Source organism: Rattus norvegicus, chromosome 2, assembly GCF_036323735.1.
Source record: "Rattus norvegicus strain BN/NHsdMcwi chromosome 2, GRCr8, whole genome shotgun sequence".
NCBI classification, from domain to species: Eukaryota; Metazoa; Chordata; class Mammalia; order Rodentia; family Muridae; genus Rattus; species Rattus norvegicus.
This window is the reverse complement of record NC_086020.1, coordinates 171,940,647-171,968,550: the sequence shown is the minus strand read 5'-3', so window position 1 is coordinate 171,968,550 and position 27,904 is coordinate 171,940,647. Positions and strand designations below refer to the sequence as shown.

The 27,904-nt window shown below is 46.8% G+C and overlaps 1 protein-coding gene across 1 annotated transcript in view; it reads left to right on the top strand.

The window, feature by feature from the left end:
• Window positions 1-18,357: 18,357 nt before the first annotated feature.
• Window positions 18,358-27,904, top strand: part of Trim2 (tripartite motif-containing 2) — a 151,540-nt gene continuing 141,993 nt past the window's right edge. The window contains exon 1 of the mRNA XM_039102646.2: window positions 18,358-18,505. The gene's annotated coding sequence lies outside the window, so the exon portion shown is untranslated. The remainder of the gene's footprint in view (window positions 18,506-27,904) is intronic.

The following is a 27,904-nucleotide window of genomic DNA, read 5'->3' as shown; positions in this document are numbered from 1 at the left end:
TAACTTAGGTTCTTCAACCAAACCTGTTTGCCCTCGAGTTTCTCTCTTTTACCTTGGTTGACTTGTCACAGGTTACTGTGTCCCCAGAGCCACACATGGGAGTGAACACAGTTGCCTGAAGACAGGGGTTTCTTTTTCTTTTTTAAATATTTACTTATTTATCTTCTTGTTTATTTATTATTTAATGTATGAATGCTCTGCTACATGTACACCACATGCCAGAAGAGAGTATCAGATGCCATTGGAGACGGTTGTGAAGCACCACGTGGTTACTGGGACTTGAATTTAGGACCCGTGGAAGAACAGCCAGTGCTCTTAACCACTGAGCCATCTCTCCAGCCCCCCAGATAGGAATGTCTTAAACAGGTCCTTCTGGTATGTGTCTCCATGCCACTATATGGAACACATCTGGTACTAAGAACACTGACTTCCAATACCCTTTGGCAGCATCAGAAAGGGGAGCGCGCACACGTGTCTTGATAGATGGCTCATAGACCTAGAAAACATTGGTTAGTTTTACATCAGCAGTCTACTGTATTTTTTTTTTTTTGAAAATCATCCTGGAGATATTTTTAGTGTATAGTCTAAAGTTTTATGTTAGGTTAATTTTATACTTACAGAAGACTCCATTTTCCATTCCCCCTGGCTTTCTGAGCTCACCCAGGGGTCACTGACCAGAGAAAGTGGGGGAATGGAGGGTTCTTCATTGCGTTTAGTTTTTCTAATCTGTTGCCTCATATAGGCCACTCTGTCGTGTCATAGTCTCCTAGAAAAGGAATAGTCCCAACTTTGAAGTACCCTAGAGCTTCACAATGCTAAAAGCTGTAACCCACTAGGGTTAAAGGCCAGGTTGTGGAGAGGCGAGGTGGTCTTCACCCAGGAGTCTCCTTTACAGCAAAATACGAAGTGGAAGCCGGCATCCTTCCGTGAAGATACCAGTGCGAGCTGCCCGTAGGCTGTGCATTCCTTGAGTGTTTGGAACACACCCCAGCACAGAGTCAGCACCCAATAAATGCTTCGAGAATGAAGGAATGGGGATCAACAAGCCCAGGACATCAGCCAGGAGCCTTCCACCCAAGATCCTTCCTACGAGGAAGTGACTCAGGGTTGCTATCTGGTGGTGGGTGAGGAAACACGTGTGTTCTATCAGCAGGGTGCTCAGCCAAGTGGAGCCGATCACTGGGAAGCAAGGTGTGTTTTAACGAGGACAGAGTTGATGACAGATACGGTAGTCATCTGCCATCTCAGATGCTCGGCTGTCTTGGCATTGTGGCCCTGAGGCCTTCCAGACGGTTTAAGTTTCTCCGTTCCATGGTGTGGGGGCTGGGGGAAAATTCCAGACTATCAACTTCATCACTGAAGGAAGTAATTTTTGAGGACCTAGTGTGTGTAGTAGGTGCAATAAAGATGACGTTCTGGGCGCAATGATGAAGAGAGACCGAGAGGGCCAACATTTGGTGGTAACTGAGGACTATGGGTCCTGGACAGCCAGTGTGTGCTGAGTTCATAAAGGAGCTACATAGAACTCAAAGCGTGCAGTCAGGGAGACCCTTCTAGAAGAGATGGACAGTGAATCAGAAATCAGGAAGGTCGGTTTTGCTAAGTTTGAAAATCGACAGCCCCTCCCTTCACATGGCCTCGAAGTCTTCGATTGGTGTTAGAGTCACAGGGTGTGGCAGTTAGTACTATGTGTCACCTTGGCTACGCCGTGTACACATGGTGCCCAGTTGCTTGGCTAAATGCCAGACTAGCTCTTGCCCTGGAGGGACTTTTTATCTATGATTCACTTTCCTTCTCTTTTCTCTCGGTGCTGGGGACTGAATCCAGGGTCCCATCCACGCTAAGTATGTGCTCTGTCCCTGAGCTGCGTTCCCACCCTCTAATTAACATGAAACCAGGAGACTGAGTAAAGCGGCTTCCTCCACGAAATGGTGGGCCTCCGCCAGTGTGATGAAGGCTCTAGTAGAAGAGATTGACGGATACCCAAGGTTAGGGTGGGGCTCCCCTCGGGACGACAGTGAGGAATCTTGTCAGGGTGTCTATCCCTCTCTACACATTTCAGGCCTGCTGGCACCACCTCACAGCGCAGTTCTCCAACTCACACGTGTTCCACACATCCTGTTGGCTCCTGTTCTGTAGGGTCCTAATGAGAGGGGCTTTTTGTTTAACCAGGGCTAGTGCGCCCGAGCCCTAGTGTGCCCTCACAAGGGACACAGACCTGAGCGTGGTGGCACATGCCTTTAATTTCAGCCTCTGGAAGCCTGAAGCCAGTCTGGGTTACATAGCAAGGTCCAGCCAGAGCTCTGCCTCCAAGTAAAATAAAAATCCTAAAAGCTATGGAGCCCACAATCACTCCTTTTTTTCCTTCTTATTATTTGCTGTGCTGGGGCCTTGGACTTGAGAGCTTGCTAGAGAAGGCTGGCTCCCAGTGACACGCCCAGAGCATATGCAGAAATTTAATGGAATGGACTCCATTTTTAGACTCCAAAAAATTGGCACTAATTGTTAGCACCCCTCTAATTATCAAGAGATTTGGGGGTGTCTTTGGTTTTTTCCCCTAATCTCACCACGTGCCCGAGGAAGAGGGCATCAGATCCCCTGCATGGGGGTGGTTTTGACCCATCATGTGCGTGTAGGAAACTGAACCCAGCTCTTCTAGTGCTCTTATCTGATGAGCCATTTCTCCAGGCTCCAGCAACCTTCTTGTCACAATATGTCTGACTTCACCCAGGCTTCCTTATCTCTGCTTCTGGCTGGAGGGTTTTCACCTCTGTTTTCTTGATTCTGGTGTGAGGCTTTGAATACAGTAGAGACTGAAGAAGTGTGTGTTCGATTGCCAGCAGTTGATCAGGGTGAGGCAGCGAGGACCAATGCTTGATCTGTCCTAGGCCGCGCTCTAGACTGCGTGTGCCTTATAAACACGCTCCTGTACACGCCACAGTCTTCAGTGGCATGCTCACAGTTGCTCCCATATTTCAACAGGGTCCTTTTCATTACTTCGCACAGTGAGAACGAAGCACTCACCACCCGGCTACCACCACCACAGCCTCTGCCGCCATTTCTAGTGCTGGTGCTGCCACAGTAGCTGAGGAGAGACCCAGGCCCTGGGCTGCCTGCCCTGAACAGGCCACCCAAACCTCCCAGCTTCTCTTCTGAGAGCTGTAACACTCCGGGCATTTCGGGCCTGACCGGAGCCCCATGCCTGACCGGAGCCCCATGCCTGACCGGAGCCCCATGGAACCTATTTATCTGGCTCCGCTTAGTTCTCAGAAGCCAGGTGATGAGTGCTTTGGGAGAGAGAACTTCCTCAAGTGGTATAGTTCAGTAAAACAGCCATTCTCTGTTGTAGAAATTGTTTAATCCAGACCCAGGGTTTCTACCCCGCCTTTGACTATTTAGTTCCCCGACAAAAGATATGCACAACCTTTATGTTTGCAATAAGCCTTACACAGCCCAAGAGTCGGGCGGATACCTACCCTCTGTGCTATGAGAATCTAACTTTCCTATTACTTACAATGTCTCATCCGGGTTGCTCTTAACTCCAGTTGGCCAGCCCTCAGGGCCACGTGGTTATGGTTCACCTAACCCAGGGAGGCTTCTCTTCCTCCTCAACTTTCTTCTTCCTCGTGGTCCTGCTCCAACCTCCGCTCCTTGAAATCCTAAACCCCGCCTATCTCCTGGATGTTGGCACATTTACCTACCAATCAGAAATGACTTGGGGGCAGAGTCACAGTTCTATGTGCAGACTCCGAGTCTTGAGAGGCTGCACTTAGCTTTACAACAGACAGGGAGGCCAAACCCCAACAACTGTCAGACACGACCCTTGGGGAAAGAGCTCGTGTTTTATCCCTGTGAACTGGGCCTATATAAACACTGAGGAGTGGGCGGTAGGTGTTTCCTATTGCTCAATCTGAGGTGATAGTAATGCTGTATTTGCGTGGGGAAGGGTTCCAGGTAATGTCTAAGGAGACTGACTGCCATGGTCCTCTCACTGGGGTGTCTCGTGTGTTCCAGAGCAGGTAGGGAAATGGATAGGGAGCGGCTCGACTTCTGCCCATCTCAAGTCTCTGAGATTCCCGGAGTCTCAGCTCATTCAACCGTAGCAGTTCTTCTATCTGGAGGCACAGCCCACCGACCCTACACAAACCCACTCTCTCGAGCTTCTCTGAGCCTCAGGAGCTGCTCAACAAGTCCAAGGAGATGGACAGGACTCAGCCGGAGGTGGAGGTCACATCGATTCTTTTCTATTTCCGCAGCGTTTCCAAGGGAGGAACAGGAAGGGAGTGAGCCCCCACCCTCCAGAATACTGGAAAGGGCTCCAGCTGAGTCTGGAGTCTTGGGGTTGGGCCGAGACTTGCCCCAGGTGACTCAGAGACTTACTTTTCTTATTTACAAAATCAAAGGCTTGAGCTCTGTGGCCAGTGGCATCTCTGTGTCTGTAACATAAATGTCATTGAAGGTTCTGGGTGGTTCTTTTCGACCCTTCCAGTTGGTGTTGGGTTTATTTGCAAACCCTCTGCCACGGTCCCCATAACCCACTAAGTGCTCCTGATCCCTCTGAGATGCCAAAGGAAGTTAAAGGACTCAGGAAGGAAAATGGGCCTTTTATCACAGTTTCTTACATGACCTCAGCAGCTCAAACCCCACAGCCTGCCCATCTATTAGGGCCCAGGATAAAAACTCAAAAACTACACTGTGATGAGAAGTAACTGAAGTGCTTGAAAGCCGTGCTCAGGGGAGCAGCATGGCTCTGCTGTGTGGGGGATGTATTAAGATCTGGGTGTCTTAGCTTAGAGTGGTGGTCTAAAGACAGGAAACCAAGTAGCCAGTGTGAGAAGTGATATACAGATACCCTTCGATGTGTCTCCTTCCTAATTCTTGTGGGGGGGGACTCTCCTGGAAGAGGGGAGGCAGGAACACCATTGCCTGAGATACCTCTCCATCCATAGGAAAGATGCCCAAAGTAGGAACCCATGTGCAGGTAACCTTTCCCCAGTGCCCTGGTGTCTTTAAAGCAGGCTGACTTCATTCAATACTTTAGGTTCCTTAGGCCAAGAGATACCTATGCAGATAAAACTCCAGGAACTCAGAAGCTCTTTAGGTAATTGCATCTAAAAATATCCTCTGGACAGGCTGAATGAATTGTAACGCAGTGAAAGCAGCCCTAAGAAACCCAGCAGCAAGGCATTGTCAAACGGGGTGACCGGGTTATTTGCCTCTGGTTCTGGGTCTTTAGCATGCGCTATGATGCATCCTAGCTGCTGACCAAAGTCTTCTGCTTTGGTACAAGGAGTGGGGGCGGAGGGTACTCAGTCCCACCTAAGCTGCTGCCCGGGGAGACTGGAGTACTACTGCTTGCCGCAAGAAAGGATCACAGAACTAAGACAGTGTTGATAGCAGAATCTTCAAACCCAGTAAGTAAACAAGAGGCTTGAGTTTCCTGGCGTGAGTGCACGCCTGTTGGGAGATCTTGCTGTCTTTGCAGTACTGGGTGTTTCCTATTTCTAATAAAATGGACCGTGAAAGACGTCTGATTAAGCTTGGGTAGGGCTACTTGAGTGGATGAGGTGTGTCTTCACTGGTAAACAAGAAGGAACTAAAAGAGAGGAAGCTGGGCACTGTGCTGGGAGAAGCTAGGGTGTTAACGCCACCAGACAGGATTTGGGTCAGGCTCTGGCTGGCTCTCTGCCTGTCATTCTGGGAAGAAACTCGTGCGGATTGGAATGCCCAGTCTTCAGACGACAATGGGGTGGAATCACCTCACCAGACAAACAGTATCTTTGAAAGAAGTTTCAAAGATATGCTTTTGATATTTTTAAATTTCATTTCATATCTAGCTTAGTTGCATGCAGCCTCTGGGGGTCGAATGATCTTTATAGCGCCATATTGCGTACATCTGTGGCAGGCTGCAGCCAGATCGCGAAGGCACAGGAGGCAGCGCTGTGTTGGGTTGCTTTTGTGTTTTAAACTCTATTTCTCCCTTCTCAGTTTGGACCACTGAGCTGCTTTTGTTCTTGGCGGCTAAGCTGTGGCCCAGATGTTTTTTTGAACATCCTGGAGAACTACTGCCCTCTTGCGGACAATGTATTAATCTCAGACTCAGTAAGTGTCAGGTTTCCTAAAAGGCCTTAGAGTCAAATATTCTTGGAAGAGAACACAAAAGGAAATTTGATGTTCTCCGAACACAGAGAACAGACTTTTATGTTAAAAAAAGGCTTGCTTTGGGACTTTGTGTCAGGGAGTCTATTACTTAGTAGTGTTTCCTAAGAAGTTATAGCTTTTTGTTATGGTCCAAACTTCTTTTTTAAAAGCCAATGATTGCTCTGTCTCTCTGTCTCTCTCTCTCTCTGTCTGTCTCTTTCTCTCTGTGTGTGTGTTCTGTGGTGTGTGTGTGTGTGTGTGTGTGTGTGTGTGTGTGTGTTGGAGGTAAAGCTCTTATCTGGTATGCTTTTATTTGTAGTATTCAGGAGGCAGAGACAGGCAGATCTCTGAGTTTGAGGCCAGCCTAGTCTAACAGAGTGAGTTCCAGGACAGCTAGGCCATACACAGAGAAACCCTGTCTCAACCAACAAACTAGCTAATGAAAGAGAGAGAGAGAGAGAGAGAGAGAGAGAGAGAGAGAGAGAGAGAGAGAGAAGTCCTTTTCCATAAAGACAGCTGTGTCTTTTAAATCTCTATAAGGTAAGAAAAGGCTTGTAAATGCCAAGTCATACTTCTGTTTTATGCATTCATAATATGTTACAAAACACCCCAGGCAATCTCTTCAGAGCTCTAATGGCTGCTGATCAAAGATAAGGCGTGTCTCTCACAGTCTTCCCACAGGGAATGCCTCAGGAGCACTGCTCCACATTAACAACGTCAGCAAAGACGTCTGTCTAGGCTTCTGCTTTCCTTGGGCTTATTGGCGACCCTTTCAGCTCATAGGTCACCAGCAAATAGCAGGATAAGGGTGGCGGGCACCAAATGAGATCACAGAGTCTGGGGCTGGGTATCACGTCTTACGTTAAGAGTTGCCCACCACCACAGAATCACTTCTCTGTGTTCCTAATCCTTTTAATTCACTGTAAGAGACAACCTAGAAATCCCCCAAGTAGAATGCAGTGAGTAATCACAGTAAGTGCTGGCGTAACAAAAAGAGTAACATCATTAATAAAGAGCTAGAAGCCCCCTCTCCTGCCACAGCTGACGTTCACTGCAGGCTACTTCCTTGTTTCTCAATCATTTTGTCTCCCGCATGAGCGAGCCCAGTAGTTGTGCTTGCACCACTCCACTGTGTAACTCCACGGTGTATCTTCCCAGTTGGTCCGTTTTCTGCCCCCTCCCCCCTTTTGTTTTTTTAACGGTGATTCGGACCCAGGGCCACACATGTTAAGCAAGTACTGTACCACCCAGGTAAATCCCCAACCCCTCTGTCACTATTCATTTTGAGACGGGGCCTTTCCAAGTTGCCCAAGCAGGTCTTAGAAAGTCCTTAAAGAGCCCAGAGAACATCTCAGTGTCTGTGGGTCACTGGCCAGTTTCTTGCTGTAAAGGCATTCCACTGCTCTTGGTGGTTTCCTGCTCCACGAGGGCTGGAACCACAGGCTGGACCAGATGCATGCTTGATCCCTATGTGAGACACTAGATGGCGCCATATCCTTCCACTCTCACTACACCAAGCTAGCTGTCTCTGAAGCCATCAACTGTTGATGGTCAAAGACCAGATTCGTTAATCAGTCCCCGAGGTCTTCAGAATGAGATTTCTGAATTTCATCATTTGGAGTTTGAGGACATACCTTGGTAGTAGACCATCTAGCATGTGGGAGGTCCTGGGGTCAATCCCCAGCACTAGAGGAAAATAATACTGACTTTACCATTTTAAAAAATCCACCGGGGGGCTGGAGAGATGGTTCAGGGATTAAGAGCACTGACTGCTCTTCCAGAGGTCCTGAGTTCGACTCCCAGCAACCACATGGTAGTTCGCAGTCATCTGTAATGGGATCTGATACCCTTTTTCTGGTGTGTCTGAAGACAGCTACAGTGTATGCATATCCATAAAGTAAATAAATCTTTAAAATAATTTTCAGTTGATATGTAAAAATGTTAGAGTTGTTCATCTTCCTGGGATTCTGTGGGTTCTTGTTCTTTATTTTCTGTTGTCAGTAATTTTACAAAACGTGGCCCCTCACATATGATGTGGTTTCACAGGGGTATTGGTCAGGGGATTCCTGCTCAGTTTTCAAGAAAATGGCTTCATTCCTGAGGGGATCTGGGAGCACAGAAATTCCCTGTAGCATTAGGCTTTTGCCACTCACTGAATCTGCCTGCACAAGGCTGCTCTAAACAGCAGAGCATATGAAGGTGATAGTGGGTGAAGCCTACGTCTGTGTCCTGTGGAGGCATAGACTCTGCTTTGTGTCCTTAGAGGTGGAGCCTGTGAGAAATCCTGCAACCTGGACAAAGCCACCTTAGAAAGCCGCACGTGGGATAGATGGTCAGCTGTCCCAGGGCGCCTGGGCGGGAGCCCTCCCTCTGCAGCTCAGATGAACCGTGATGGAACACACCAGCAAGTCCAGCTTCACCATTTGGTCTTCCCTGGGCACAGGCACTGTGGCCATTCCCAGCAGGCCCCACGTGAAGCTCTGAAGTGGAATTCATAACCCTTTTCACTAAACACAAAGTTTGAGGAAGACTAGCTACAGGCAGAAGTTGTCCGATGCCTCCAGGCCACCCTCAGAAGATGACCCATGAGACCATGGTGATACTCGGAGGAACGCACACATTTCAGAATATTCTGGGACTGTGGCTGCTGGCAGGCACTCTGTATTTTAACGCTCTGTTCCTTGTTTGGTTAGTGGAGCCTCTAGAGATGGTTTCTGGATCCTTTGGGTGTAATTTTGGTAGTCTTTCATGGGTCACACATATTTGGTGTGTGATAGGATGGTCCAGCCTCACCTTACACTGGGTGCACTCTGGAGGGGCACAGCCCCAGAGACTTCATCCTAGGACTGCTTCTCGCTGCTGATACACCTTTCCTGACACTATCGCATGGCCTAATGATTCCTGGGCATCGGCCCACCCTATTGGGCAGATTTCCTGCAGATCAACATGAAGACAAACTTTCATGAATTAATACTGTTTAGATGAATTAATGACTTTATAGAATTCCTGGCTTGATTCAAATAATTTTAGGAAGAAAGTTTAAGGAGATGGTTTTAGTTGTTTGGGCAGAAAGCTGTCATACAGTTAGAATGAAGACGAGTAGAGCATGCCCTCTCCTCATAGAATGGTAAGTAAAGGCCGCATAATAAGGAATACAATGAATGAGCTTTCGCAGTTACACTAACAAGAAAAATGGACTTGGGACAAATTCGTGATCAAGGAAATCATTCATTCTAGGCCAAGTTCAAGGATGAGGCCATAGGTGTCCACTATGATAAAGTGAGGCCATAGGTGTCTACTATGATAACTGCTTCTTTGAACTTATAGAATGAAACACTGCCTTGAACTGTTACCATTCTTCTGTGACTCTTCTTTAGTGACATTTTATCTATCAGGTAATTTTATAAAAAATTTTGTCTAAGAGAGTATAAAAAGGCTAAGAGAAAAAAGTGTGAAAAAATGAAGTTTAAAGAATACATACATACATAATACATACATATGTAGGTATATGTGTATGCATATAGGTGAATGTGCACTTTTGAAACTGGTAAAACAGATAGTCAAGCCATGCCAGTGTGTGTGTGTGTGTGTGTGTGTGTATGCATGTGAGTGTGTGTACATGTGTGTGTGCATGTGTGTGTATGCATGTGTGTGCATGCGTGCATGTATGTGTGTGCGAGTGTGTGTGTGCGTGTGCGTGTGTATGTGTGTATGTGTTTGTGTTCGAACCCACACCCGTTTTCCCTCCTTGCCTCTTGTTGAGTTTTGATTGCTGTTGGGTCCTTCTCTTGGCGGCTCTGTGACCCCTAACTGGACCACTGACCTCCTCTGTTCTCTGGGTGAACTGCCCTGGTTGCTTCTGAGCTCATGATGAAGCTCTGGCCTGCACCCATCTCCTCCTGCTCACGTTTTAGTGTAAATGCCTTAACCTCCAGGCTCGCTGCAAATGCACTCAAAGGTTTTTGGTTTTACTTAGCTTTGTTTGTTTGTTTGAATTCTGGGGATGGAACCAAGGTTCACACAAACAAAACACTTAGGTACTCTACCATGGAGTTGCATCCCAACCCCATTTTTTTTTCTGTTTTCATGAGGGGATGGAACGATGAAAAGGCTAAGCTGTCAGCACAACCATCTCCATCCCTCTCAGACCACCGACGGTGTAATTCAGTGTGTCATTTGCTCCTGCGGTCACCATTATTTACATGGTGCAGATCCAACTTCAGTTGCCTCCCTGGTCTCTCTCTCTCCCTCTAACAGTTTGATCAGCCATGGAGGCCTGGGTTTGCCCCTTCACCTTAGGTGTGAGCTGTCCTCAGGGGATGATTCAGCAGGCCCACTCAAGGCTCTGACCGCAAGCTGAGCCACACTAAGTCACTCGTGGCCCTTTCTCCCGGTGCTTCTGCACAGCTACTACAAATAAACGCCAGTGGGGCTCATGCTCTGAGGACTTACTTCAGGCACACTTTTCACAGATAGCAAGATCTCCCTCAATGTCCCCTGGGAACAGGATTCCCTGGATTCTAAGCTGCATAAGCTCACCTCCCATAGAACAGGAGAAACCCCACTAGGAACCAGTCTGCTCTGAGGGCTCGAAGTCGAAATTACTTATTCAATGAGCATTCATCAAGTGCCTGCTGTACACCTGACACTCTGGCGGGTGTTAGAAAATAAAACTAAATACAACCTTCTCTCTCCTCTCTGAGTTTAGCGGACGTTGGTATCTAAATATTAGTAATATTTCAGGGAAATCACTGTGAAAACTGAAACATTATATGATATGTGTGGGTGGGGCAAAGAGTGAGGCGACTGCCAACAGTAAGTTCTGTCATCAGAACGACAGACTGTCTGTTCCTTCTACCATCCAATGCACAGGGGCAGATGGCAACAGATGGGACCGCTGGTACCAAAATAGTTTTTGAAGTGAACGAATTAAAGGGTTGGTTTTTCCTTTGCTAAGGTTTCTCTTATGTAGTTAGTGGTGATTAACTTAATAATGGTATTATTCTTTATGTGTACATGTGTGCAAATGTATGTACATAGATATAAAAATATCCTTGGCATATATATGTGTATATATACATGTATATGAATATGCATGCACAATGTATATGTATATAACAAGGTTTTCATCTGAGTCAAGGCTGTCCTCAAACTCATAATCCTCCCACCTCAGCCTCCTGTGTACTGAGGTTATAAGCGTGAACCCCACACCAAGCCTTAGCTCTTTCTTGATACTTCTCCCTTTCATTGGTCCTGGGACTGATACACATGCATCTCTTCCTCAATGACACATGGTCCAGTCCTCCTGGTGCCTTTCATGGGAGTCCATAAAGCTCTGGTCCTGATGGGGCTCTGGTCTCTTCCCCTTAGCATTTGTATTCTCTGAGAATTATGACAGGATTTCAAATGTGTGGAGATCCCAGGACAAGCTTGATGGCTGTCCTCAGACTCCATGTCACTTTAATAATAATAATTGTTATTATAATTATTATTCCAATAATACTAATAGTTGTAATAATTATTCTAATTATATTATCATTATTATTATCATTATTATTATTATTATTGACAGGATCCTTACTACATAGCTTTGGCTGGCTTGGAACGCCATATGTAGACCAGGCTGGATCATAGGATACACTATGTCTGTCTCCTGGGTTAAAAGTGTGCATCACCACACCACACCTGCCCTTCATCTGTGATTTTAAAGAGTGAAAAGTAAGAAACACAGACTAGGAGGATGACCACAGTAAAACGCCAGACAGATGGTTTTAAACTGGATCCTACAGAAGAGAAATGCCAAGCAGGTATTTGCAGAATTCTAGTTTTGGGCAAGCACAGAAATGTCCTTGCTCATAGGCACATAGGAAGTGAGTGGCTGCATCAGAGAGTTCACTGGCTTTTTGCAACAGCTTCCTAATGTGGAATTACTTAAGAAGCCCAGTGAGGCCCCACAGAGCCACAGGGGACGAGCATGGGGTCTTTGCCTAGGCAGGGCTATGTAACAGTAACTAATGCATGTGCATTCTTGGAGTGGACGGGAGGAGAGTGGAGCTGCACAGCCAAGTGGGGGGCAGTCCATTCATCTGGGACGCTCATTAACTAGGACACCGGAGGATCTGCTTGCTCTGGTCGTCATAGCACTCCGGAAGTTTCCATGAGCCAATCCTTTGTACATCCAAGTGCCTGGAGCAGGTAAGCCTAAATAGCACTTGGGTCACAGCATCAAGTCAATCTCCTCCTAGCTGGGCTAGGTCCCAAACTCTTAAGTGAGGTGGGGAGGGGACTTGGTGGGTGGAGCACTTGCCATGCAAGCAGAGACCTGAGTTCACATCCCTAGACCCCACACAGAGCAACATGCAGAAACATGCACAAAGTAGGGGACAGAGAAAAGATCCCCAGAAACTCATGGGCAGGCTAGCCTCATGGCCAGGAGATGAATAAAATACCCAATCCCAGACTAGGTTGAAGATGAGAAAAGACACCGCACTATACCTCTGATCTCCACACACATGCCCACACTCACACACATGAACGTGCCTATGTGCCCATAAAGATACACACATCATATATGCACACACAGAGATTAAAGACATAAATTAAAGATTAAACAGGCACAGTAGCATGTTCCTATAGTGTCAGCTGCCTGAGCTAGAGAGGCAGGAGAATAATCCAGGAGCTTGAGACCAGCCTAGAAAATATATTGAGACCCTACCTCTAAATAAATGAACAAAAATGAAGATAAATAATAAACAAATACATGGAGGTCTGGATACCTTTGAGGTCTGGCCTTTACAAATCCTGATTCTCCTAGCTCCTGACCCCTTTCCCAAACCCCAAATGCTAAGAAATTGCAGATGGCTGAAGATTTTGAGAACAGGGCTAAATAAAGTGTTGTGTTTAGCCCTGCCAAATTACAGATTAAAACAAAAACTGTGGAGGGTCTGGTAACTGGAAGCTTTCTAAATTGAATTCTACTTAATGTGTCCTGGGGGAACTGTATAACTTTAGAAACTGTTTCTACATGGGAATGAGAACTCTCTGAGGCCTGTCTGTCCTGTTTAGTACCCCCACCCCACCCCCACCCTCACCCTGCACAGTATGATTGAGTTTTGGAAAAAGTGTTTTCTCCAGGATGGATTCAGTAGACTGGCCTTGAAGAAACTGAAGAAGTGAGTTAGTCAGTGCCATGAAGACACCATGACCACAGCAACTCTTATAAAAGAAAGCATTTAATTGGGGCTGGCTTACACTCTGTGGCGAGCGTGGTGACAGGGCAGACATGGCACTGGAGAGGTAACTGAGAGCTCTATGACTGAATCTGCAGGCATCAGGAAGAGAGAGAGTCAAGAAAGCGCAAAGCCCATCCCCTAGTCATACACTTTCTCCAACAAGGCCAAACCTCCTAATCCTTTCAAACCCTGCCACTTGCTGGAGTCAAACATGCAGATATACGAGACTGTGTTTTTATTCAAACTGCCGCACCAAGTGGGGGCCCTCTAGGGTTCAGGAGCACAGTGGGCTTCCGTGGAACACAATGGGTTCACATGAGACAATGGGTTGGAGATCTCCAGGCTCGGTGGGGCCTGTCTCTTCATAGCTGTCTATATGTCTTGAAAGGATATCTGGATGTTGTTCTTCCTGGGATAATATCTGCATTTTCTTTATTTTAATTAATGGATATTTATTTATATATTTATTTATTTGTTACTGTTTTTGAGGCAGGGTCTCACTATGTTGGTCAGGCTGGGCTGACACTACATACAGCACAGGCTGGCCTCAAACTCTGGATCATCCTGCCTCAGCTTCCCAGGTACTTGACATTATTGGTGTTCATCACCTTGTCAAGTTCCGCGTTTTCTTTTCAGACAGACAAATTCATATGACCATAAAGGGGAAGTGGGAATTATAGAGAATACCACATACAAAGGTCGACCGCCAAAGATACTTGTACTCATGAATGATGCAGGATTCACGTCGAAACCACACCTGATAAAGGGGGCGAGGCAAGGTGGCACATCCCTGCTTGAGGACTTACCCTTGAGCCACTGGTAGGTAGGGCTTCCGTGTAAACATCCCCACAGGCTCATTCCCTCGAACAGTTGATCCTTACCTAACCTTAGTGCTGTCTCAGGATTCTGTGGAAGCGTCAGGAAATGAAGCTAGCTGGCAGACACAGGGCCTGAAGGCGAGGCTAAGGGCTATGTAGCCTACCCTGTTTTCAGGTCATCATCTCTCCTCCCTACTCTCCCTTAAATGGGAGTGGTGTTGTCCCAGGGTTCCACCAGTCTCCACTCCTGCACGCAGCCCAGGGGCGGGATCTCCAAGCATGAGAAATAGCTGTGCAACTCTAGAATCTGCACCTCCATAGTCATACTGTAAAAGCCTTGATCTCTGCTGGAACTGGCTGCTGTGAGATTAAGTGGGCATATTCTGCCCCACGCCCACAAACCCCAGCACACATCTTCTCCTGGAGTGAGTGCCAGTGTCTACAGAGCATAGTGGGAGTGACAGTTGGTTTAAAACTGTGAAGACCTCCTTGGAATAAGTTCAGTGTCACCCAAGTCAAGTTGCCCCTGGAAACTTCAGGTCTCGTTGCTAGGAGGGGTTTAGACATAGGATCAGAAATAACAATGGATACAATGTCGCATATTCAAGTAGGTAGGGATATAGCTCTGTGGCAAAGCATTTGCCTATGGTATATGTGGATTTGAGCCCCAGCCCTGCAAAACTATTGTTTTTAAGTGGCAACAGATTTAAGCACTGTATGTGATAGGCAGAGAAATGAATGCCTGCCTACCCCCCCCCCCAAGGCTCACAATAAACAGGAAGGATCTAGGCACTTGGCCCTGACCTGGAAGGGAAGTAGGTGTGGTGTGCATAGATGAATAACTGGAGACCAAGTTCAAATAAATGGTGAGTCCACTTAATTTTTTGGGAGAGAATTGTCCAATATCCTTTGACTTTATCCCTCTCTGAGTCCTCAGCCTGCCCTTCTGCATTCTTCTGCTTCTGTTAACATTCAGCCTGATCCCAAAGGGCTTTGGCCCTGATACTCACACACTCCTAAAATGGTTAACTGAATCTTTGTGCTCTAAGAGGGCTACCTGGAATCTCAACCTCGAAGGAAACAGCACCCTGAGTCTGCAGGGCCAGAGAAGACAGGAAGCGGAAGGAAAGGGGGGCAGCCAGCACAGCAGCTCATAGACACGCTCCCAGCTTCTCTGTGTTCCCTCTCACATGGTGGTCCCCTGAGTCCAGGCTGGGCACTGAGCCCAGAGAAAAGCAGTTAGGATAAGCAGTTCCTGTAGTGGAACAAACATGGTTCCTAACTGTCCAACTTTCAGTTCTCATTTCGAAAGACTATGATAATGGAATTGAAGGTGATCACAGATGAGCTGGAGAGATTCGTGGTCAGGTTTTCAACGTTGCTTTGGGGCAGGGTTTTTTTATTTAACAAACATTTATCAGGGCTGAATATGTGCTCAGCCCTGGGATACAGCAATAACACCAAGCATGCATGGTTTATCCCTGTGGGTATGGCTTGAGGTCTCTACAACAGTGGGGCTAGGCTGGTGACCAGTGGCCATGCAACACCTTTAAACATGCAGGCAGGACCTGGAGGGGCAGCACAGTGTGAAGCGTATGTCTAGCATGTGCTGGACCCCAGCTTCCATCCAATAGCAGAGAGATTTAGGGAGAATTAGAGAGTGGGTAGATATGGAGGGATGGGAAAGAAGGGAGGGAGGGAAGGAGGGAGGGAGAGGTAAGCACATAGACAAATGTAGACACTGTTGGGAATGTCTTTGCTGGAGCTACAACTGAACTTTGGTGGTGCCCTCCCACCACGTATGGATTCTATGTTTATTTTGGGATATGGAGGAGAGGGAGGGAAAAAGAAAGACAGACTAATTTTGTGGACTATGTGTGTAGAGAAACTCCTGCTATATGAACATAAAACTTAAGTTGGTGGATAAAATATACAGAAGAAAATCCCATCGTGTTCACTGTATTAAGGTATGACATGAGCTGGAGATCTCAGCTGTTTGAATTACTTTGCTATTACTGTGATAAGACACTATGGCAAAGCACCTTGTAGAAGAAAGGATTCATTGGGGCTTATGGTTTCAGGGGATTGGAGTCCATGCAGGAAGCATATCAGCAAGTAAGGACGTGTGGCTCTGGAGCTACGGCTGACAGCTTTCGTCTTTGTCTCCAAACAACAAGCAGAGAGAACTAATTGGGAGTGGCACGGGCATTTGAAACCTCAAAAGTCCACCCCAATTGGGACACACCTTCTCCAACAAGGCTACAAGGTCTAAGCCTTCCCAAACAATTCCACCAACTGGGGACCAAGTATTCAAATACAAGAGCTTCTGGGGGCCATTCTCATTCAAACCACCACATCTGCCAAAACACTTGAAATTTGTGGTAAGGGGCAGGACATTTAAGGGGGCGATGAGGTATGCCACAGGCCTTCAGTTCATGGGCTATTGGTTCTGTTCTTTAGAGAACCCCAACTGATACGATGGCTGTGTTCTGTCAGTCCTTTGAAAATATCCCACTGGGTTCAGCTTCACTGTTGCAGATGTTGGACACTTACAAAAGAGTCAGCTGTCATCTAGATTTCACATTTTTATAGATGTCTTCTCGTGTGTGGACTGTGAATGTTCTGTTCCCATCATCTCTTTAAGCCTTTCTCTTACTTGAATCCGTTTGCTCCCTCTTCCCTACAGCCCAGCCCAGCATTCAGTCTTTGTAACCCTGGCCCAGGACTTTGGTTTATAGCTGAGTCCCCCTCATGGTGTCCTACTTCCTTAACAGAAGCACCTATATGTGGCTTGATGGGTTTCAGCCCCTTCCGCGGATCTCCAGACGCCATGTGCACATTCGGGTTTTTAATAAGTCCAGTTTGCTTCCCCAGTCCCCAGCTTTCTCAAACAATGAGTGAACTTGTGTAGCCATGTGCTCATCTCAGCCAGTGTTCTCAAAGGTTTGCATATGACATCACCCATGGTTAGCTACTATCCCCAGTGGGCCTTCACTGTTTTCAACATGCTTAAAGGCTTTTGCTTCTTCCTACATGGGACCAGTTCCTGCTGGGAGATCCCATTTAAACATCGTAAGCAGAGTGAAAGAGATTACATCGAAGTGTAAAGACCTTTGGTGAAGAAGTGTGGAGCAACACAGTGTTTACCCACCCCGCGATACCCACCGACCCCACCCAGGATCTTGAAGCTCAGCCTGCATACCCTAATACGGCGGCTTCCTTATCCCTGCCCTATCAACCAATTCCTCCTATAGCGCTGAATCCATACTTAATGTAGCATCCATTGACATTCATCCTGGCACGCCCAAGAGCTGGGTCACAGTTGTCAGGGCAACAGCGTGTCTGTAGGGAACACTAGCTCTCCAGGGTTTCCAAGGCAACCACTCAACAGCGAGGAAGCAGGTGCGTGCCCAGAAAAGCGCCCTTAGGGCGGAGCTGGCTAGGGTGAGGACCCTTGGGGAACTGAGAGGCGTGGCCGCCAGGCTGAGGAGTGTTCAAATAGGCCTTGTACTTGCCGATCATAACTTTCGGTGGAATATTCTGCTTTTGTGGTGCTTTTTGCGATTCCTCCCAGCTTGGTGTATCCAGCTTGTCTCCAGGAGGGAGCCACTTGCGGTTGGGAAATGGTCCGAGTGGATGAACCGCAGCGGAGCGTCCTCATACAGTAAGGTCCTGCGGGACAGAGTTCTAGGATCAGACCTGGGAGTTGACGTGCGCCACTAAAACCTGAGGCACAGTAGCATAGGCTTGTTGCGCAACGCGCGGTGCGCAGGACAGACCACCAAGGCCCAGGAGTCAAGTCGGAACTGGGCTGGAGGAGAACGCATAAGGTCCTTTCCATTTGAGATCTAGGTTAGCTTTTGTGCATAGTATTCGCCCCCGGTTTGATTCATTCGTCTTGTTTTCTGAAAGAAATGCTGCTGGGAACTCATCAGATGTATGCTCCAAGTGAACAGGAAAGAAGCGAGGTTTTTGGAGGATTCTTTGGTATTTGAACCTTGGTATCGTGTGTCCCCGTGCAATCTTTACAGCGACCAAGGCAAGGGAGACTGCAGTGCAAGGCGCCGACTGGGTCTCCCGCCTGTCATCTGCGGCGCCCCCGGGAGGGGAGGGGCGGGCTGTCTGACACAGTTATTAAACCTGGCAGCTGCGTTGGCGGCACCGAGAAGCATTTTGGGGGAGCTCGGAGAAAATACGGGGCTGCCTGTTGGCCGTCTGCTTGTTCTTTCGTCTGCCTGCAAGGCGGCCCCGCAGATCTTCCTCGTGGTTCTGGTTGGTGACCAGAGTCCGGGCACTTTGGCAAACACTTAAAACGTGAGTATCTGCCACCTCGCCCAGAGCAGGCGACAGGCTCGGAACATTTCTGGCTTCGCTACTGGAAGCCCTAGACAGCGATGGGTGAGGGACCAGGCTCCTGGGGTTGGGTAGGGGGACTGAGGACGCAAGTCACCAAGCCTAGCCTGGAGGTGGCGCGAGCACGCTGTAGCCCTGGCTTCCTCTCGCAGGAGGACTGCTGTGTTCGAACCCAACACAAAAGAACCGTGGACCTAGGAGGCTGAGGTGCACAATCCTGTCTAGCCACTTGGGAGAGGCGACGAACCACACTTTAGGGTTGACTCACAGCAATGAAACATAGTTTATGCCCTCCCGTCCGTTGGGATCTTTGTGCACTGCATAGGGATGGCCGCGGTCCTCCCTGAAGCCACCTAGCTGGGTAACAGGCTCACTGCCGCTGGGGCTGGGTCCCGGGAGGATTTCAGAGTTCTGAGACTTCAAGCCTCTCTGCCAGGCTTCAAGCTGATTTCTCTCCTTCCCTGCACATGATATTTGTTCTTCCAAGAGACTAGAGGCAAACGAAAAGACCCCAATTCCCTCCTCCTCCTCACATTACGAACGTTGTGAAAGGGTGTGGTGGGTTTTGTTTGATATCGCCATTGGTTGCTATTGGAAACCTTAGTGTTCGATTTAGTTTTTATATTTAATTATGGGGAAGATTTTCAACGTTACACATCTGGCAAACCTCTCTGAGGTCTGGGTTTCTCTTGAGAAATTTGACTTTCCCGGAAGTGTTCCCAGAATGTTCAGCACAGTCCAGTGGCTCCCAAGTTGTTCAGATACTGGGGTGCCCTTTGACGTCCATCTGCTCAGAAGCCCATGCTCTTGTCTAGTCCGTCTCCTGAGGTCTCTGTGCAGTGCTTGCCTTTGCCTCCCTGTGATTTCTCAAGTCCAGCCTGCAGCCTCCCAGGGTGTGGGGCATGGAAGACATGATCTTCTCTAGAAGGTTCTACAGATCCAAGACCAGTGAGGGTTGGGGGTGCCAGCCATGAACAAGTGCTGGAACTTTCCAGGTCTGCATCTCCTCGGGCATAACCAGAACACAGCAAAGCTATCTCCAGATCTGCTTAAGAGACACGCTCAAGTTTGGGCCGTTCTTCCAATTCTGTTTCCTGGGTGAGCAGCTTTGTCAGCCTGACTTTTGAGGGTTGATTTAGTAAGAGCCAGCCAGCCAGGAGGAGAAAGCAAACAGAAGTGTGTGGGGGTGGGGTGGGGGGGCACTCAGAAAAGTCCCAACCAAATGTAGCTTAGAAACTCAACTGATTATAAATTAGTCTATAGGTAGGAGACTAAATCTATTCTGGATGCATATTATGGCCTATGTGGGCCCTTTAATTTAACAGAGGGAATTATGGTCCTGACCCCAAAGTGAGGCTTGGTATTTAGTGCTAGAATTTGCACTAAATCTCGATTTTCACCCCATGGTGTGGTTTCTCGGTTTCTTGTTAATCAAAATCAGATTATGACTAAGTAAAAGTGCTGTGAAAAGCAAGCAATGGGGTTCTGAGGTATGTGGTTCTGAGGTATAAAGTATGTCGTAGAAGCCACAGCAAGCCTTTTTGTTGAATTCAATAGTGAGGTAAAAGGGTGCTATTCCCAGTGTTCCCTGGTCTTGAATGAAAAGGTGGGAAAATTGTGGAGTACTGAGAATGGGTCAGTCCAAACAGTAAAGAGCTGAGACACCAAGGCTGTTTTAGGGAAGGGGAAGTAAGTTAGTTACTGCCAAGTGGAGGTAGAGCTACGAGGCACGAGTCAAGAAAAGCAGACCCTGATTGGGTCCAATAGAGAAATTATGAAATGGCACCATTCACTGCCAAGGAGCATCTAGAAGAAAATACATTTTTATCACTTTCCCCCTAGCCCCTCTCAGCCCTGGCTCCAGACCTTAGAGCCTCTTCTAGAGCCCAGCCATTTCTCAGGCTCAGATTTTACCTCATTTGGCCTGATCCCAGGGGTGAATCTGTCTTCAGAATTCTCTGGGTAAGACAATTGATTGACAGACACCTATCCATGCCTCAGATGCCCAGGTCTGTTGCCTCAGGGGCAGGCAGGGGGTGTAAATGCTGAGAGAAGCCATGGTCTGACAGGGTTAACTGGGGAGGGCAGCAGAAGCCTAACCCAGTTAGGCTAGGCAGCTCTGCTGGAGGGAGACAGGAGTCTAGCTTTTGATTTGCTAATGTGAAACCACTAGATCTTTACAGATCGGCAACTAATTAAAATCTCTAAAAGTACATTGCGCTTGCCAAACAAAATGCTCCTGCCAGATCTGTCTTAGAGCCCAGATTGGGCAACCTCACCAGACTGTTGTCTTCCCAGAAAAGGGCAGTGCAGGGGCACGCAGGGAAGTGTTGGGTGGGCTATCAGTTGTCCCAGGACCTCTATCTTCCATCATTGAAGTTTATGCTTGCTTGCTTGTTTCCTTCTTTCCCTCCCTTTCTCCTTCTTTATTTCTATGAAAGAAGAAGTAAACCTTGCTGCCCACGTTTTCTTCCTGGTGCTGCAGGCTTGGCAAATGCTGGCCTCATTCTCTGTGGAGGCCCATAGTTTTCTGACCCAAGAGCTCTGGATGAGTGAAACGAAGAAACAACCTCTACTTTCCTAGAGGCTTTTCTGGCTGTGACTCAAAGGAGGTTGGTCTTCATAAACTGACCACATCTGTCTCCTCCCTGAATTCAACCCTGGCAGGGAACCCTGCATTCCCTGGCAGCTTCCTGTGGAGGCGGACTGGGAAATGAAGGAACAGTCTTGACACTGTCCATCTCCTGGGCTGGAAGGTGGGCACAGGGGAAAGGGGGTAAGAAACATGGGTTGTCTTATGTCTACAAATCGTACTGGTAAGGACATAAAATCTATTTTCAGTTCACGTATATCTTAAGTTTTCCTTCTCTAAGCCACAGAAGCAATTGAAAGTACGGTGTCTCCATTACTCAAGAGGAAGCAGTCATTGCTGCTCCCTCTTTACAGGTTGAAGCATCTTTGTTAGGTGCAGAAATAATTTGAGAGACCCAGAAGACTGTCTTGTTTGCATTCTCCCTCCCTTGTCCTTGGGCCAAGACTCTTGTATTTTGACTTGGTTCTATATTTTTGTTCCACTTGATTTGACATATATTAGCCATACATATTTATGGGGTATAATTTAATGTTTTATACATATTTATCTTCTAACTATCAAGCTGTGGTAATTAGCATATCAGAATTTCTAGCTTTAGTAATCTCTTTGTGACAGGACCATTTGATACCCTCTTTTCCAGCTATTTTAAAATGCAATATATCTTGTTAACTGTAGTCATCCTGCTGTGTGAACACTAGGATTTATTTGTCCCATCTACATATTTTACGCCAGTGACAAAGCTTACCCTGCTTTCTTTCCCCTCTTCTATCTCAGTCTTCGAGGACCAAAGTCTGTTCTCTGCTTCTCTGACATCAGGTCTTAGGTTCTGCATGAGTGAGGTCATCCAGGGCTTTCTTCCTGTGCTCGGTTTATTTCCTGGGTGTGACATCTTCCAGGCCCAACATGCTACAAATGACAGGATTGTATTCCTTTTATGCCCAAACCATATCCCATTATACATGTGTAACAATTTTCTACATCCATTCATCTGTCGATGAGCAATGAGGTTGATTTCGTTTTGTACAAAACACGGGGTACAGGTGTCTTCTTACCATATCAATTTCCTTTCCTTTGGCTATCTACCAGGGGTGAACCTCTAGATCATATAAGTTTTGTTTTCAGATTTTTGAGGACTACTGAACTGTTTCCCAACATAAGTACGGTCATTTACACTCCCACCAACCATGGGCAGAGGTTCTGATTTCTTCACAGCCTACCAGAGTGTGGCTTCTTGACATTTAACCACAGATAGTTGAGCCAAGGTGAATTGATATCTTTTTGTGGTTTTGATTTGAATTCTCTGATGATCATTGCTACTAAGCATTATCATCATCATCATCATCATCATCATCATCATTATTATTATATCATTTCTATGTCACAGTAGGCCAGCTTTAACTGGCCTTAATCTTGGTTATAACTACCATTTTGCCTGCCAAGTAACTCTACCACACATTCTAAACCCTGTAAGAAAAGCAAAGTCATGAAAATGGTCAACAAGTATTTTATGCAATTTCTAGATGCTTTTTTTTTTAAATCCAGTGTTGTCATGTTGATAGTTTTTAAGCAACATCATCCACATTCAGCCACTCTCTAGCTTAGTGAAAGTCTCTTTCCTCCACCTCAGGATCCCAGGGCCCTCTTGGCTTGCTGATGCCACGGCCCATCTTTGTTCACAAATCTTGGGTAAATTGTATCTTGGACAACTCTGGAAAGTGCCCATCCTGAATCCCGCTTCTTGGTATCATCTTTCCAGCTGGCTTTTATGCACCTGGTCTCCTGAAATGCGAATCTTCTTCTCGGAAATGATTTGTCTGGTCAAAAACTTTTTGTTCTATTCTAAAGTCAGATTCTTTGTTTCTTGCTATTGAGATGCTAGTTTTGTTATACGCTCTGCATGCTAACCCAGGTCAGATGGAGAGTCTACACATTCTCTTCTCCTCTGCAGTTGGGCTCCGCACATCATGGATGTCTTGGACGATGCAGAGGCTTTTGGTTTGCTATAAACTCATTTAGCTTGTTTTTTTTTTTCCCTTCCATCCCACAAGTACTTTTGAGGTCTTAGGCAAAAAAATCTCTGCCTAGGCCAATCACTTGAAGTGCATCCCTGTTTTGTTTTGTTTTGTTTTGTTTTTTTCTGGCACCTTCTTAGTTGTGTGCCTTACCATTAAGTCTAAACAGACTAGTGGGTTTTGTAGTTGTTGTTGTTCAGCGTTGGGGATCAAATCCAGGGACTGCACATACTGCTGTTTACCACTAAGTGGCACTTCCTTCCCCTTTAAATCACTTTAAGTTGACGGTTGTAAGATACTGGGGAGGGGCTGTTCCACTCATTCTTCTACACATAGATATCAAGTTTCTTGGAATCTCTGTCATAGTCACTGTTCTATTGCTGTGAAGAGAAGTCATTAGTAAAGAAACTTTTAGAAAAGAAACTATTTAACCGGGGGGCTTGTGCGCAGTTTTAGAGGGCTGTCCATTATCCTCATGGCGAGGGGAACATGGAGGCAAGCAAGTATGTTGATAGAAACTTAGCTGGGAGGTTTATTTACAACTTGATCTGCAGGAAAGAGGGAAAGAGAGGGAGGTAGAGGGGAAAGGGGAGGGAGGGAGGGAGGGAGAGAGATTGGACCTGGTGTAGGCTTTTGAAACCTCGAAGCCCATACCCAATGACATGCCTTCTTCAACATCCTTCCCAAACAGTTCCACTCCCTGGTGACTAAACATTCCAATATATGAGTTATAGGAGTCCATGGGGTCCATTCTCACGCAAAGCACCACGACCATGTACTAAAGAGATACATAGATCTTTCTCTGGTATGTTGGCACACTTGGGGTTGTTAAATTTTATTTGGATGTTGGGGGCAGATACTAAGGATGGGGGTGGGGCATGGTTTTGTTGGTAGAAAGCAGAACACCTGTTCTAGCTCTTGTCCCCACTCTGGTGCTGAGAGAGGGTGATACCCGACTCCCTCCCCAGTGATGATACCCTGAGAGCCATCTAGGGTGACACTGAGACCTGTCTGAGCAAAATGACAGAGACTTCTTGCAGAGGGCCTGGGTGCACACCCCAGGGCTGTGAGGGTGCACACTCAGACGGCAGCTCTGAATAGTAGCAAAGTCAGCAGTCCATTGCCTATTCCATGGGCTCTGTTACAGCAGAGCCATAATGAAGAGACAGGGTCTGTGGTTCTTTTTTATTGGTGGAAGAACTGAAAAGTCTGAGTCTCCGCCATCCTGTGAACTCACCAAAGTAAAAAAAAAATCAAGACTCTCCACCCATCAATTTCACTACTGCTGAAACAGGAGAGAGCTCTCAAGCTAGAAGCTAGAAGCTGCCCATAGAGAGGGGGAGGAAGTGCATTCAAGTGCTTGGCTGGATTCTTCTGAGGAAACTCCTCTCTGACATGGAAGGACAGTCAGCAGCAGCCCTGACACTGAGCTGCAAACATCTCAGGCATGGCCAGGATGCCCTGGCCTGGCATACCCATCCTCTCTTGGTGACTGCATAAAAGAAAAAGCGTGACTCCTTTCCTGGAATTGTAAGTTATCACATTTCACCCTGGCAACCTCTGCTGCCAACTTGGACCAGTTCCCAAGGATGAGAGGATGTTTGGTGCAGTGTTGACACTTGTCTGATGGTCTGCCAGGGCCCACTTCTAACCACCAAGCAGCCTCAGGCTCTCCCCAGAGTTTCTCTCTCTATGCCTCTATCAAACATGAGACCATCCTGCAGAGTGCAAGGTGGGCCAGCCTGTGCTCACACTTGCCTTTCTTCCTGCTACAGCCCAAGCTAATGTGTGTGTGTGTGTGTGTGTGTGTGTGTGTGTGTGTGTGTGTGTGTATCAACAAAAAATTTAATTAAGTAATTACTCTGTTTCTCCCACAAAGACTTTTTTTAGGAACATTTTTAAAATTTAGCTCTTATCATCGTGTTCAGTAGAAAGATTCATGCACAACAGCCAGACATAGAATAAAACGAAGACTGTATTAGATTTCTGCTACACTGCTAATCAGGTGCTGGGGCAGGTGTTAGCAGCCAGCCCATGCCAAGTCTGGGAAGCAGGGACTCGTGTCTGCCCACACAGTCAGGTTATTGAGTGGTGGCTCTTGGGCTCCAAGAAGTTGTCTATAACTGGAGAGGGAAGCAGAGACAGTACACAACTGTGGAGGGTCAGGAGGCTGAAGGAGCTGGCGTTTGGCCACTCACTTCTGATAGAAAATAGGGAATTACATAGTTGGGGTCTCTGAGGTGGGGGTGGGTGTTGGGGGTGGAGAGCAATTTGCTCAAGACGCCCAACCAGTGTCATCCTGCAGATAAAGTGACCATTGCAGGCTGTTTTAAGGACTATGACAATCGCTGTAAAGGGTCCAACTTGGCTCACAGGGCTCAGATGACTAAGCCACGATGAGTATTGTCATCAGAACAAGATGAGACTCTGCCAGATTTCTCTACAGAGAATGAGGACTTGGAACTCTTCATCACAATGGAAGTGCCCAAGGGCCACCTGTGGTCAGTAGGACTTGGGGGCTCTCTGACACCCAAAGCTCTCTGATTTTGACAACTTCCTAAGAGACCCCTGGGCTCACTTCCACTCTCTTGTCTTTAGAATCCACATTTTAATACTTCCAAAAGTTCACTAAAATCAAAAAGCATCATGAAAGGTTTGCTTCCGACTGTGTGAACAAGTGATGAATATCTGAGGAGACAGGCATGTTTACCTTGACGTAAGCAGTGCACACAGTTTGTACACAGATCGCAGCTTCACGTGGTCCGCACTGGTTGTGTGTGTGCATGCACTGCTTATAAAGTGACTTTCATTTAATTTTTAAAAGAAATCAGGACTCCTTCCGTCTGGTCGTCTGTCATAACTGTCTGCTGCAGGCACGGTGCAGCTCACCTTCTGTTCTCCACACTTGAAGGAACTTCACATCCGTCCGCATCCCGCCTTTGTTCTTTCTCAGAGTGTGCAGGCATACATTTGAAGAATTTTATCGCTCTTATTCAAATATAAACTGGGGAGACAGAAGCTAAGTTTAAGTTTTGAGTCTACACTATAGATACAGAATCTGCTCGTGTACTCTTGCTTGCTTGTTATTTATTTATTTATTTATTTATTTATTTATTTATTTTTGGTGTGGTGTCATAAGGCACTGGGTCTCGGCATTCTTCAGGCTGTGACCTTTAATACAGTTCTTCATGTTGCAGTGACCCCGGAGCATAACATTACTTTCACTGCTATTTTATAACTGTAATTTAGCCTCTGTTATGAGTCCTAATGTAAATATGTGTGTTTTTCCAGTGGTGTAGGAGACCTCTGTGAGGGTTTTTGACCCCTAAAGGGGTATCAACCCACAGGCTCATTGTCATAAGGGAACCAAGCGCTCTGTGTGTGTCAGGAAGCAGGCTACCACTGACACACACTGCAGCCATACCCTTTTGAAATAACAGATATTTGGGCCTGGGAAATGGCTCCACAGTAAAGTGCTTGACTTGCAAATTTGATGACCTAAATTCAATCCCCAGAATTCAATGAAAAAGTCAAGTATGGTGATGCTTGCTGGTAATTGGGAGCAGGAAATCGGACTCACTGGCCAGCCAGCCTTTCCTACGTGGCCAACTCCAAACCAATGAGAGACCTAGTCTCAAAATCAAGGTGGACAATGCTCCCGAAGACAACACCTAAGGTTGTTCTCTGCTCTGACGTCCAAACACACACACACACACACACACACACACACACACACACACACACCTGACCTCCAAACACACACACATACATCTGACCTCCAAATACACACACACACACACACATCTGACCTTCAAACACACACACACACACACACATCTGACCTCCAAACACACACACACACACACACACATCTGACCTCCAAACACACACACACACACACACACACACATATATCTGACCTCCAAACATACACACACACACACACACACACACACACACACACACAGAGCCATACGCACACCTGCCCATGTATGTGTATCTGTACACATATATAACAAATATACAAAGTGTTTCCTGTCTCTAAAAATAGAATTCCACCAGAGGTGGGAGATTAGTTTGAAAGCACTTCCTTAAGTCCATGTGACTGGCTCCTGAGAAGGCTCGTGTGTACACTGTTCGGTCTATGGTTCACATCCCGTTAACCTTTGACCTTTCTGGAAAGCTGCGAATAGAGGAGCACCCTATGTTGTCCACAAAGGGTTACACCTGCTCGTTACTACCTCGAGAGGTAAATTTTGTGAAAACCCAGAACCTGAATCCTCAGGAACGTCTTCCCATTACTTTATTACCATCCCTGCATGTATCCCAGTATGCCACCATCTTAAGGTATTTGGAACAAAAAATAAACTTCACTTCAGCTTTGTTAGGTGACGTAAGCATCTGGACTCCTCTGGTCACAACTTCCCAGCAGTGCCCAGTGCATCTTAGATAGGGACTTGGCCTCAGCCTTCCCACTGTCTTTTGAAACACTTTTTTTGTGTGTCCTGTTCAAATATTTTTCTGAAAAATTTCTCCCAGCTCTTTCTCCCTCCTCCCCATCTCCTTGGGTTGGTCTTGATTGACGTAAGAGGAGTAAGCTTCCTCAGCATCCTGGTATTTCGTGGTAATTTCCCACAATTCCAGTGTTCATTCATTAACCATTTTGACAACTCAGCCCTTTTCAACAGGCAAGCTCACAGCTTTCCCCTGCGTCTCCTCGGTCCTCTCTAATGGACCTTCTCCTTCCCGCTGAGA